This window comes from Hemitrygon akajei, chromosome 7, assembly GCF_048418815.1.
Source record: "Hemitrygon akajei chromosome 7, sHemAka1.3, whole genome shotgun sequence".
In the NCBI taxonomy this organism is placed as follows: Eukaryota; Metazoa; Chordata; class Chondrichthyes; order Myliobatiformes; family Dasyatidae; genus Hemitrygon; species Hemitrygon akajei.
This window is the reverse complement of record NC_133130.1, coordinates 135,775,170-135,785,889: the sequence shown is the minus strand read 5'-3', so window position 1 is coordinate 135,785,889 and position 10,720 is coordinate 135,775,170.

The following is a 10,720-nucleotide window of genomic DNA, read 5'->3' as shown; positions in this document are numbered from 1 at the left end:
GTCAGGGCCTTGTGCTTCAACTCTTGGTAGCATCACCCCTGCCAAACAGGTCAAAGGGTAGAGGCCAGGTTTAGGGATTCAGCTTAGGGCTAACAATCCTGGCTAGTCTAAACAAATCTTGTTACGGAAACAGCAAAAAAAATCTTGTTATGGAAACAGCAATGAAGAATCCTTCTACATTTGGGAGTGACAGTATTTCGGAGTCTCCACCCGAGATCTGCATGACTGACGAGTGAAAACTATGAGGAAGCTACTGGCAAGATGAAGGAAGCCCTGAACACCACCAAGACCTAGATCAAAATTGTTTCTTGGAATGTAGATAGATAGATAGATAGATAGATAGATAGATAGATAGATAGATAGATAGATAGATAGATAGATAGATAGATAGATACTTTATTCATCCCCATGGGGAAATTCAACTTTTTTCCAATGTCCCATACACTTGTTGTAGCAAAACTAATTACATACAATACTTAACTCAGTAAAAAATATGATATGCATCTAAATCACTATCTCAAAAAGCATTAATAATAGCTTTTAAAAAGTTCTTAAGTCCTGGCGGTTGAATTGTAAAGCCTAATGGCATTGGGGAGTATTGACCTCTTCATCCTGTCTGAGGAGCATTGCATCGATAGTAACCTGTCGCTGAACCTGCTTCTCTGTCTCTGGATGGTGCTATGTAGAGGATGTTCAGAGTTTTCCATAATTGACCGTAGCCTACTCAGCGCCCTTCGCTCAGCTACCGATTTTAAACTCTCCAGTACTTTGCCCACGACAGAGCCCGCCTTCCTTACCAGCTTATTAAGACGTGAGGCATCCCTCTTCTTAATGCTTCCTCCCCAACACGCCACCACAAAGAAGAGGGCGCTCTCCACAACTGACCTATAGAACATCTTCAGCATCTCACTACAGACATTGAATGATGCCAACCTTCTAAGGAAGTACAGTCGACTCTGTGCCTTCCTGCACAAGGCATCTGTGTTGGCAGTCCAGTCTAGCTTCTCGTCTAACTGTACTCCCAGATACTTGTAGGTCTTAACCTGCTCCACACATTCTCCATTAATGATCACTGGCTCCATATGAGGCCTAGATCTCCTAAAGTTCACCACCATCTCCTTGGTCTTGGTGATATTGAGACGCAGGTAGTTTGAGTTGCACCATATCACAAAGTCCTGTATCAGTTTCCTATACTCCTCCTCCTGTCCATTCCTGACACACCCCACTATGGCCGTGTCATCAGCGAACTTCTGCACATGGCAGGACTCCGAGTTATATTGGAAGTCTGATGTGTACAGGGTGAACAGGACCGGAGAGAGTACGGTTCCCTGCGGCGCTCCTGTGCTGCTGACCACCGTGTCAGACCTACAGTCTCCCAACCGCACATATGAACCATGTACAACACTGGCAAGCTAGCACAGGTAACTGCAGAAATGCATTGCTACAACCTACATATACTGGGTGTCAGTGAAAGCAGACGGACAGAGTCTGGCAGACTAAAGGCAGCAACTGGTGAAACAGCTTTATAGTCGGGAAGGGAAGCTGATCAGCATCATGATGGCGTAGCAGTCGTTTTGAAGAAAGGCAACGTGAAGTGCTTGCTGGTGTGTAAACTAATCAACAGCAGCCTGATGAGAGCCAGCTGACAGGGAGGCAAGTGAACGTGACCGTGATCCAGTGCCATGCTCCAACTAATGATAGTGGCGTTGAAGAAAAGGACGTCTTTTACGAGTAGCTGCAATCAGAGATAGTTACTGTCATGGGATATCTAAACGCCAAAGTGGGAAATAACAACTCACACTTCACTGGGGTCATGGGCACGCATGGATATGGAACGATGAATTACAATGGTGAAAGACTGCTGGCATTCTGTGCCGCGAACGATCTCGTCATAGGAGGGACCCTCTTTGTGCAATGGACACAAGAAGAACCAAATAAACCATTTAATGATCAACGGTGCACGGAGACGATCCTTGCAGGATGTAAAGGTGAGGAAAGGAGCAGGTACAAGAAGAGATCACCACCTTGTTGTAGCAGTGATGAAACTCAAGCTGAGAGCCACTGGGACCAGAGCACGTGTTTGTGTTCACCAGAAGGGACCAGTAGGCATTTTGATATTGAGAAGCTCGAGGACACCAGTGTGAGATCTGCCTTCACCATTCAGCTTAAGAATGGATTGCAGGCCTTGTAAGACCTTGACGAAAATGTGTCAGTAGAAAGGATCAACACAATGTGGAAACAGATTGCCTCAATCTTCAAGGAGAGCAGCAAGGCTTGTTTAGGATACAGGGCTGGAAAGAAGAACAAAGAATGGCTACAACAGGAATGGTCAGCCTGAGAAGAAAGATGGAAAATTAATAAGGAAATGTTAGATGCAAACTCAACATGAATTGAGGTGAAACTTCAACTAGCTAATGAGGAAGTGAAGAGACTGTAAGAAAGGATAAGTGAACCTACATGGAAGACCTTGCAGGGGAGGCTGAAGCAGCAGCCAATCAAGGCAATCAGGTAAATGTATATAAAATTTCCAAACTGAGAAAGAGCAAGAAGCATGATGGACAGAGTATTTCAGAGAATTACTGAATAGAGCACCACCTGATAAAGAACCTGTCATACAAGAGGCAGCAGAGGACCTCAACATCACACAGATCTACCAAAGAAAGAAGAGATCATTAGAGTCACAGAGAAATAGCCCTTCAGCCCATCTAGTCCGTGCTAAATCCATTTAAGCTGTCTATCGACCTGCAGCATGACCATAGCCCTCTGTATCCCAACTATCCATGTACCTACCCAAACTGCCCTTAAGCATTGAAATTGACCTTGGAAGCACCACTTCCTCTGGCAGATCATTCAATACTCTCACAACCCTCTGAGTGAAGAAGTTTCCCCTTATGTTCCCCTTACACTTCTCACCTTTCACCCTTAACACATGACCTCTCGTTGTAGTCCCACCCAACTTCAATGAAAAAAGCCTGCTTGCATTTACTCTATCTATACCCTGCATAATTTTGTCTCCCTCTATCAAATCTCTTCTCAATTTTCTATGTTCTAAAGAATAAAGACCTAACTATTCAATCTTTCCTTATAATTCAGATACTCCAGACCTGGCAACATCCTTGTGAATTTTCTCTGCATTCTTCCAGCCTTGTTTATATCTTTCCTGTAGGTAGGAGACCAAAACTGCATACAATACTCCAAATTAGGTCTAACCAATGTCTTATAAAACTTCAACATAATATCCCATCTCCTGTACTCAATACATAGATTTGTGAGGCTTTCTTTATGACCCTACCTGTGATGCCACTTTCAATGAATTATGCCCCTGTATTCCCAGATCCCTTTGTTCTGTCACACCCATCAGTGCCCTACCACTCACTGTGTAAGACCTACCCTGGTTGATTCTACTGAAGTGCAAAACCTTGCACTTGTCTGCAATAAATTCCAGCTGCCATTTTCAGCGCACTTTTCCAGCTGTTGCAGACCCCCCTGCAAGCCATGATAGCCTTCCTCACTGTCCGCTACACCCCCAGACTTGGTGTGATTCACACATTTGCTGCTCCAGTTAACCGCATTATTATCCAGTTTATTGATATGGGTGAGAAACAACAAAGGACCCAGCACCTATCTCTGCGGCACTCCACTAGTCACAGGCCTCCAGTCAGAGAGGTACTCTCTACTACCACTCTCTGGCTTCTCCCACAAAGCCAATGTCTAATCCAGTGAAGTTCATTCCCTTATCCTGAATGCCAAGCGACTGAACCTTCTTGACCAGCCTCCCATGTCAACTGCCTTAATAAAGTCCATGTAGATAACATCCACTGCCTTGCCTTCATCCACTTTCCAAGTAACTTCCTCCAACAACTTCATGAGATTGGTTAGACATGACTTACCATGCTGACCAGGCGTAATCAGTCCATGTCTATCCAAATACTTAGAGATTTGGTCCCTTAGAATACCTTCCAAAAACTTTCCCACAACTGATGTCAGGCTCACCAGCCTATAAATTCCTGGTTTATGTTGAGAGCCTTTTTTTAAACAGCGGAACAACATTGGCTATCCTCCAATCCTCTGGTACCTTTCCTGTTGCTAAGGATGTTTTAAATATCTCTGCTAGGACCCCGGCAATTTCTACACTTGCCTCCCGATGGGTCTGAAGGAACACCGTAGACCTGGGGGATTTATTCACCCTAATTTGCCTCAGGGTAGCAAACACCGCCTCCTCTGTAACCATTACCATTCTGACCTTCCGGAGGATCAATTTTGTCCCTTGCAATCCTTTTTCTCTTAACGTATCTGTAGAATCCCTTAGGATTCTCTTTCACTTTGTCTGCTAGAGCAAATTCATGCCTCTTTTTAGCCCTCCTGATTCCTTTCTTAAGTGCTCTCTTGCATCTCTTAGACTCCTTAAGCACCTCATTTATTCCTGCTTGCTTGTACCTGCTGTGCACCTCCTTTATTCTCTTAACCAGGGCCTCAATATCTCTTGAAAATCAAGGTTCCCTAAACTTTTATCTTTACCTTTTATTCTGACAGGCACATACAAGCTTTATACACTTATAGCATCTTTCCTAACAGTCTGGTTTCACCAAGGTGCACACTGAACACCACAGGAGATCCTTTCTACCTGTGGCTATAAGACTCTACAACTCCTTCTCCTTAAGTATATGGTTTAAAAGCATAACCCAGATTGACACCTTCTTGAATTCTCCAGAGTTACCCACTTTAAGCTAAGAACAAAATAGAACGATGACTGCTGACATAACTGAAGTTGAATTGAAAGCTGCAATTAGTAGGCTTAAATGAAACAAGTCACCAGGATCAGATGGGTATATGGCAGAGTGGTACAAATAATTTAAAAATGAGTTAATTCCTGTTTTACTCCCTACACTGAACTGAGCTCTAAAAAAGGAACAAATGCCACCCAGTTGGAAGGAAGCGATAATCTCAGCTATACCGAAAGAAGGCAAGGATAAAATGGAATGCGGGTCATTTAGACCAATATCCGTTCTTAATGTAGATGATAGATTATTTACCTCCATCATGGCCAAACGATTAGAGGAGTTTCTACCTAAACTGATACATTACGATCAGACAGGTTTTATATGACAACACCAAACACAAGACAATATACGAAAGACACTTCACATTTTGGATTGTATACAAAAAAAAATAGAATCGAAGCAATAGTGATAAGCGTGGACGCTGAAAAGGCATTTGATTCAGTTAATTGGAATTTTCTTTACAGAGTTTTACATAGATTTGGTTTCCAAGACACAATTATCAAAACTATACAGACACTGTATGACAACCCTACTGCTAGGATTAAAATCAATGGATATTTATCAAATAGTCTTACCCTAGAAAGGGGCACGAGACAGGGTTGTGCATAGTCAACGCTACTCTTCGCATTATATCTGGAACCATTAGCTCAATACATCAGACAAAATGAAGATATCAGGGGAATTACTATTAAAGGGACAGAGCATAAATTGGCATGTTACGCGGATGACATTTTAATCTATCTAGGGCAACCAACATACTCTTTACCTAAGTTGATGCAATCCTTTGAACAATATTGTCAATTATCAGGATACAAGATCAACATAGATAAAACCCAATTACTTTCATATTACTATAGCCCACCAAGAGAAATTGCAAGTAGATATCCCTGGGTATGGCAAACAGAGTCTTTCAAATATTTGGGCATCATTATGCCAAAAGATTTGGCAAAATTATCAGAATGTAATTATCAGCCCTTATATAAAAAGATAAAGGAAGATGTGGCAAGATGGAACCTGATTCCTTTTTTCAGTCTCAGTTCAAGGATTGAGTCGATTAAAATGAATATACTACCCAGACTGTTATATCTCTTTCAGACCCTACCAATAGAGATTAATCAAAATCATTTCAATGAATGGAACAAGATGTTATCAAGATATATTTGGCAGGGTAAAAGGCCTAGAGTTTGTCTCAAAACTTTGTAATTAGCAAAGGAAAAGGGGGGATGGGGCCTCCCTTCTCTTAGAGATTATTATTTTGCAGCACAGTTGAGAGCTGTGATATGTTGGTGCAATCCATCATATGACACTCAATGGAAAAACATTGAGGAGCGGGTACTTCCCATCCCCATACAAGCAATGTTGGCTGATAACAACCTGCAAAGGTACATAAATACTATTGATAACCCATGGGTGAAATTGACTCTTAAAATATGGAAAACTACTATAAAAGAATATAATCTAGACGGAGATATTGCAATTCTTAAATGGTGTGCATATGACTCGGATTTTACACCAAATAAATTGGATGCTCGATTTAAGGACTGGACAGCTAAAGGAATAACAGTTTTTTGCAACATAATGAAAAAAGGAACACTGTTCAGTTTTGAAATGCTTAAAGAGAAGCACTTATTAGAAAAACAAGATTTTTATCGGTATTTACAGATGCGACAATATGTTAATAAGACGCTTAAAAATGTAACCAAGGCAAGTACATGTTTGATAGAGCTCTTTAGAAAAGCATATAATTCAGATAATGGTAGTAGAATCATTTCAAGCATGTTTAAGGGGTTGTCAAATCTTAAAACACATTCGACTTCATACATTAAAACAAAATGGGAGAAGGAAGGAGGGATAATTATGTCTGAGGAAGAATGGACAATAATATGGAGTTATCAATGGAAGTGTACCAGTTCACAGAAATGGAGGGAGTTTGGATGGAAAAACTTGATAAGATATTTTATTACACCCTCTCAGAAATCCCATTATGATAGTAACCTCCCTGTTTGCTGGAGAAATTGTGGAAATCAAAATGCAAATCATTATCATATTTTTTGGGAATGCCCTGTTATCAGAGACTATTGGAGGGGGATACACAATGCCCTACAAGACATCTTTAAATATGAAATACCCTTAGAGAGTAAGACCATATATTTTGGATATATACCTCAAGAATGGTTGAAAAGAGATAAATATTTAATGAATATACTGTTGGTGGCTGGTAAAAAGACTCTTACTAGGAAATGGTTATCACAGGAGAGCCCAACATTAAATACATGGATGGAAATTACAATGGACATTTACAAAATGGAGAAGATAACAGCATCTGTTAATCATAAGCTGGAACAATTTGATTCATACTGGGGAAAATGGTTTAACTACATAATGCCTCATAGGCCTGATTTTATTCTTACAAATCAATGAATCTGTTGTAAAAAAAAAAGATCACTCCCTACGTGTACATAGTTTTTTTCCTTTTGCTTGTTTTTTCTCTCCACTCTTTTCTATAAGTTTATACCTCAGATAAATACTATGTGGAGATTTGTGATATATATGGTTATATGATATATATGTACAATGTCTGAAATACATCTTATGAAATTGTTTGTTTGATAATGAACTTCAATAAAAAAATAAATTACAAAAAAAGTATATGGTTTAATGCACATTTTGGATTTTTTTGTACCTCAATGCTTACATTTTGTATTTTAAAGTACATATTCTGACCGAGCAACCTTGCAACAATGATTTCCTTCTGGATAAATAACCTTATCTTATCTTATAATGACCTCATAGTTCTTGCAACAGTCTGCGATCTCTTTACAAGTTTGTTCCTCTAAATCTCTCAGTCTGTTGGGTGGTCTGTAATATAGACCCATTAACATGCTCATGCATTTCTTATTTATCAGTTCCATCCATCATGCCCTACTAGTCAGGTTCTCCAGTCAGTCCTGACGGAGCTCTGCCGTAGCACTTTCACTGAATAGTAATGCCATCCCCCCTCTTTCGATCCCTCTCTCTCCATCACGTCTAAAGCAACGGAACTCCAGAGTATTGAGCTGCCAGTCCTGCCCCTCCTGCAACCAAGTCTCACTAACAGCTACAATATCAAAATTCCACATGTTGATCCAGGCCCTGAGCTCACTCGCCTTTCCCACGATACTTCTTGCATTGAAATATAGACAGTTCAGGACACTAGTCGCACCATGCTCAACCTTCCGATTCCTGACTTTATCTGAAGTCTCACTAACATTTGCGTCCATAACCTTTCCATGAACTGTTCTGACACTCTGGTCCCTATCCCCCGTAACTCTAGTTTAAACCCCACCGTGCAGCATTAACAAACCTTCCTGCTAGGATATTAGTCCCCCTCCAGCTCAGGTGTAAACCAACCCTTCTGTACAGATCCCACCTTCCCTGGAAGAGAGCCCAATGTTCCAAAAAACCTTATCCCCTCCCTCTTTCACCAACTCCTTAGCCACGTGTTAAACTGTATAATCTTCTTAGCTCTGGCCTCACATGCATGTGGCACAGATAGCAATCCTGCGATCACAACCCTGGAAGTCCTGCCCTTTAACTTAGCATCTGACTTCCTGAACTCACTATGTAGAACCTCTTCATTCATCGTAACCATGTTGTTGGTACCTACATGGAGCACGTCCTCAGGCATTTCACCCTTCCACTCAAGAATGCCGAGGACTCGATCTGAGATGGCACCCAGCAGTCAACATGCCATCCAAGATTTTTGTTCTTGCCCCTAACTACTGAAACACCTATCACCACGGTGTGCCTCTTCTGCCCCCTTCCCTTCTCAGTCACAGGGCCAGACTCAGTGCCAGAGTCCCGACCACTGTGACTTTCCTCTGTTAGATCATCCCCCCCCCCAACAGTTTCCAAAGTGAGATACATACCTGTTGTTGAGGGGGATGGCCACAGGGGTGCTCTGCATTGGCTGTTTAGTCCCTTTCCCCTTCCTGTCACACAGTCTCCTGTGTCCTGAACCTTGGGTGTAACTATCTCTCTATATGCCCTATCTATCACCCCTTCAGCCTCCCGAATGATCTGGGGTTCATCCAGTTCCAGCTCCAACTCCTTAGCATGGATTTTTAGAAGCTGCAGTTGAATGCATTTCTCACAATTGTAGTCGTCAAGGACATTGGACGTCTCCCTACCTTCACACATCTCGTAAGAGGAGCATTCAACTATGTTACATACTCACGTTTGAACATGGGGGAGTGGGATGATGTAATGGTCCTGTGAGTGGGATGATGTAATTGTCTCATGACCGTGGGATGATGTTATGTCACGTGATGGCATTGGAACAGTATTTAAACCAAGTTGCAATCTGTGACGGAGTTCTTATTTTTATTTGTGTGCAACGTTGTTGTTGCCGGTCGGAGGTGTGGAGGCTCCACCGGTTTTGCTTGTTGTATGTTTATTTTTCCCTTACAGTCCAGTATCGGAGAGTGAAGGCATTACCGGAGTTATCCGAGTTCAAAGGATTGGATAAAGTTAATGTCGTTCAGCGTTTTGGGAATGATCGACCTTTGTGACTTTGTTCAGGGATTGTGGCATGCACCTTTGAGTTAAACCCCTGCACGGTGGGGAAGGTTTGTGCAGTGACCACCCTCCAGTCAAAAGGTCAGTTCCTTTTATTTCCTCGTGATTTCTTCGAACAAGGCATCTACCGGCTGTGGGATCGGCAGATTTGTCGTTACTTCGAAGGAATCATTTGTTTCGGGGAAGTCTCTCCTTACTGACTGTATAAATCACATGGACTTTTGAATTGATCACTTTAAGTCTGTGCTTGGATGAGAACTCGTTAAGAACAGTTTCTAAGTTTGACTGTTTGTTAGATATTGCCACCTAACTGTTAAGTTAGTCATTTGTTTACTTTTCTAAGTTTTGAGCAGAGGTTAATAAATCTCAGGATTTGTTCTAAACCCTGTCTCAGTTTCATATTCATTGCTGTTGCATTCGTAACAACTATCCTGCCTGGCATCTCTACTAGCTGAGCAGATATACAAAAGGGAAGAAAAACAATTAACCTAGTGTTTTGCTTTTTTTGTCCTGACTGAAGCCTCAAAGAGCTAAAGGCTCAACATCACCTCTCTAACTCTGCCCACTCTGATGACGGCCGCTACCTTCCTTTAATTTGTATTTGCTAATCAATCCCAAATGCCAGCAGGTCACTGGTCAGAGCTCAATTATGCTGCTGTGATTTGATGCTCAGTCAGTGGACCTGATTGAAATCCCCTTCTCTCAGGCTTCTGATGGTCGGATTGGTCGCTAATCAGAGCTCAGTTGCAACTGCAATTAAATTACTAAAGAACAGCAAAGCTCCAGGACATGACAATTTGAATGCCAAACCTGAACCAAAAGTTTTAGCAGCCATCCTGTAACAACTGTTCACTATAATCTGGGAATGGGGACCAGTACCTAAGAACAGGACAAAAGGAACTATTGTTAGGATCCCCAAGAAAGAAATGCTATGTGATTGCAACAGCTGATGTGGCATCTCACTTTTGTCAGTGCCCAGCAAGATTCTCGCTAAAGTCATTGTCCAACAGATTACAGATGCTCAGCAGGTCAGGCAGCATCTACGGAAAGGAGTACAGTCGAAGCTTCGGGCTGAGACCCTTCATCAGGACTGGAGAAATAAAAAGAGGTGCAGCCCGTATTCTTTTTCATAGATGCTCCCTGGCCTGCTGAGTTCCTCCAGCACTTGGTGTGTGAGGCTCGGATTTCCGGCATCTGCAGATTTTCACTTGTTTGGGATTACAGGTGCTGTCGATGTGTGCTTGAAGAAAGAGCAAGCTGGAATCAGGACGAACAGAGGCTCTGTTGACCAGATCTTCACTCTGCGTAACATCATAGAACAGTGCACAGAGTGGCAGAGGCAACTGTGTGTTAAATTTGCGGACTTTGAAAAGACTTTTGAT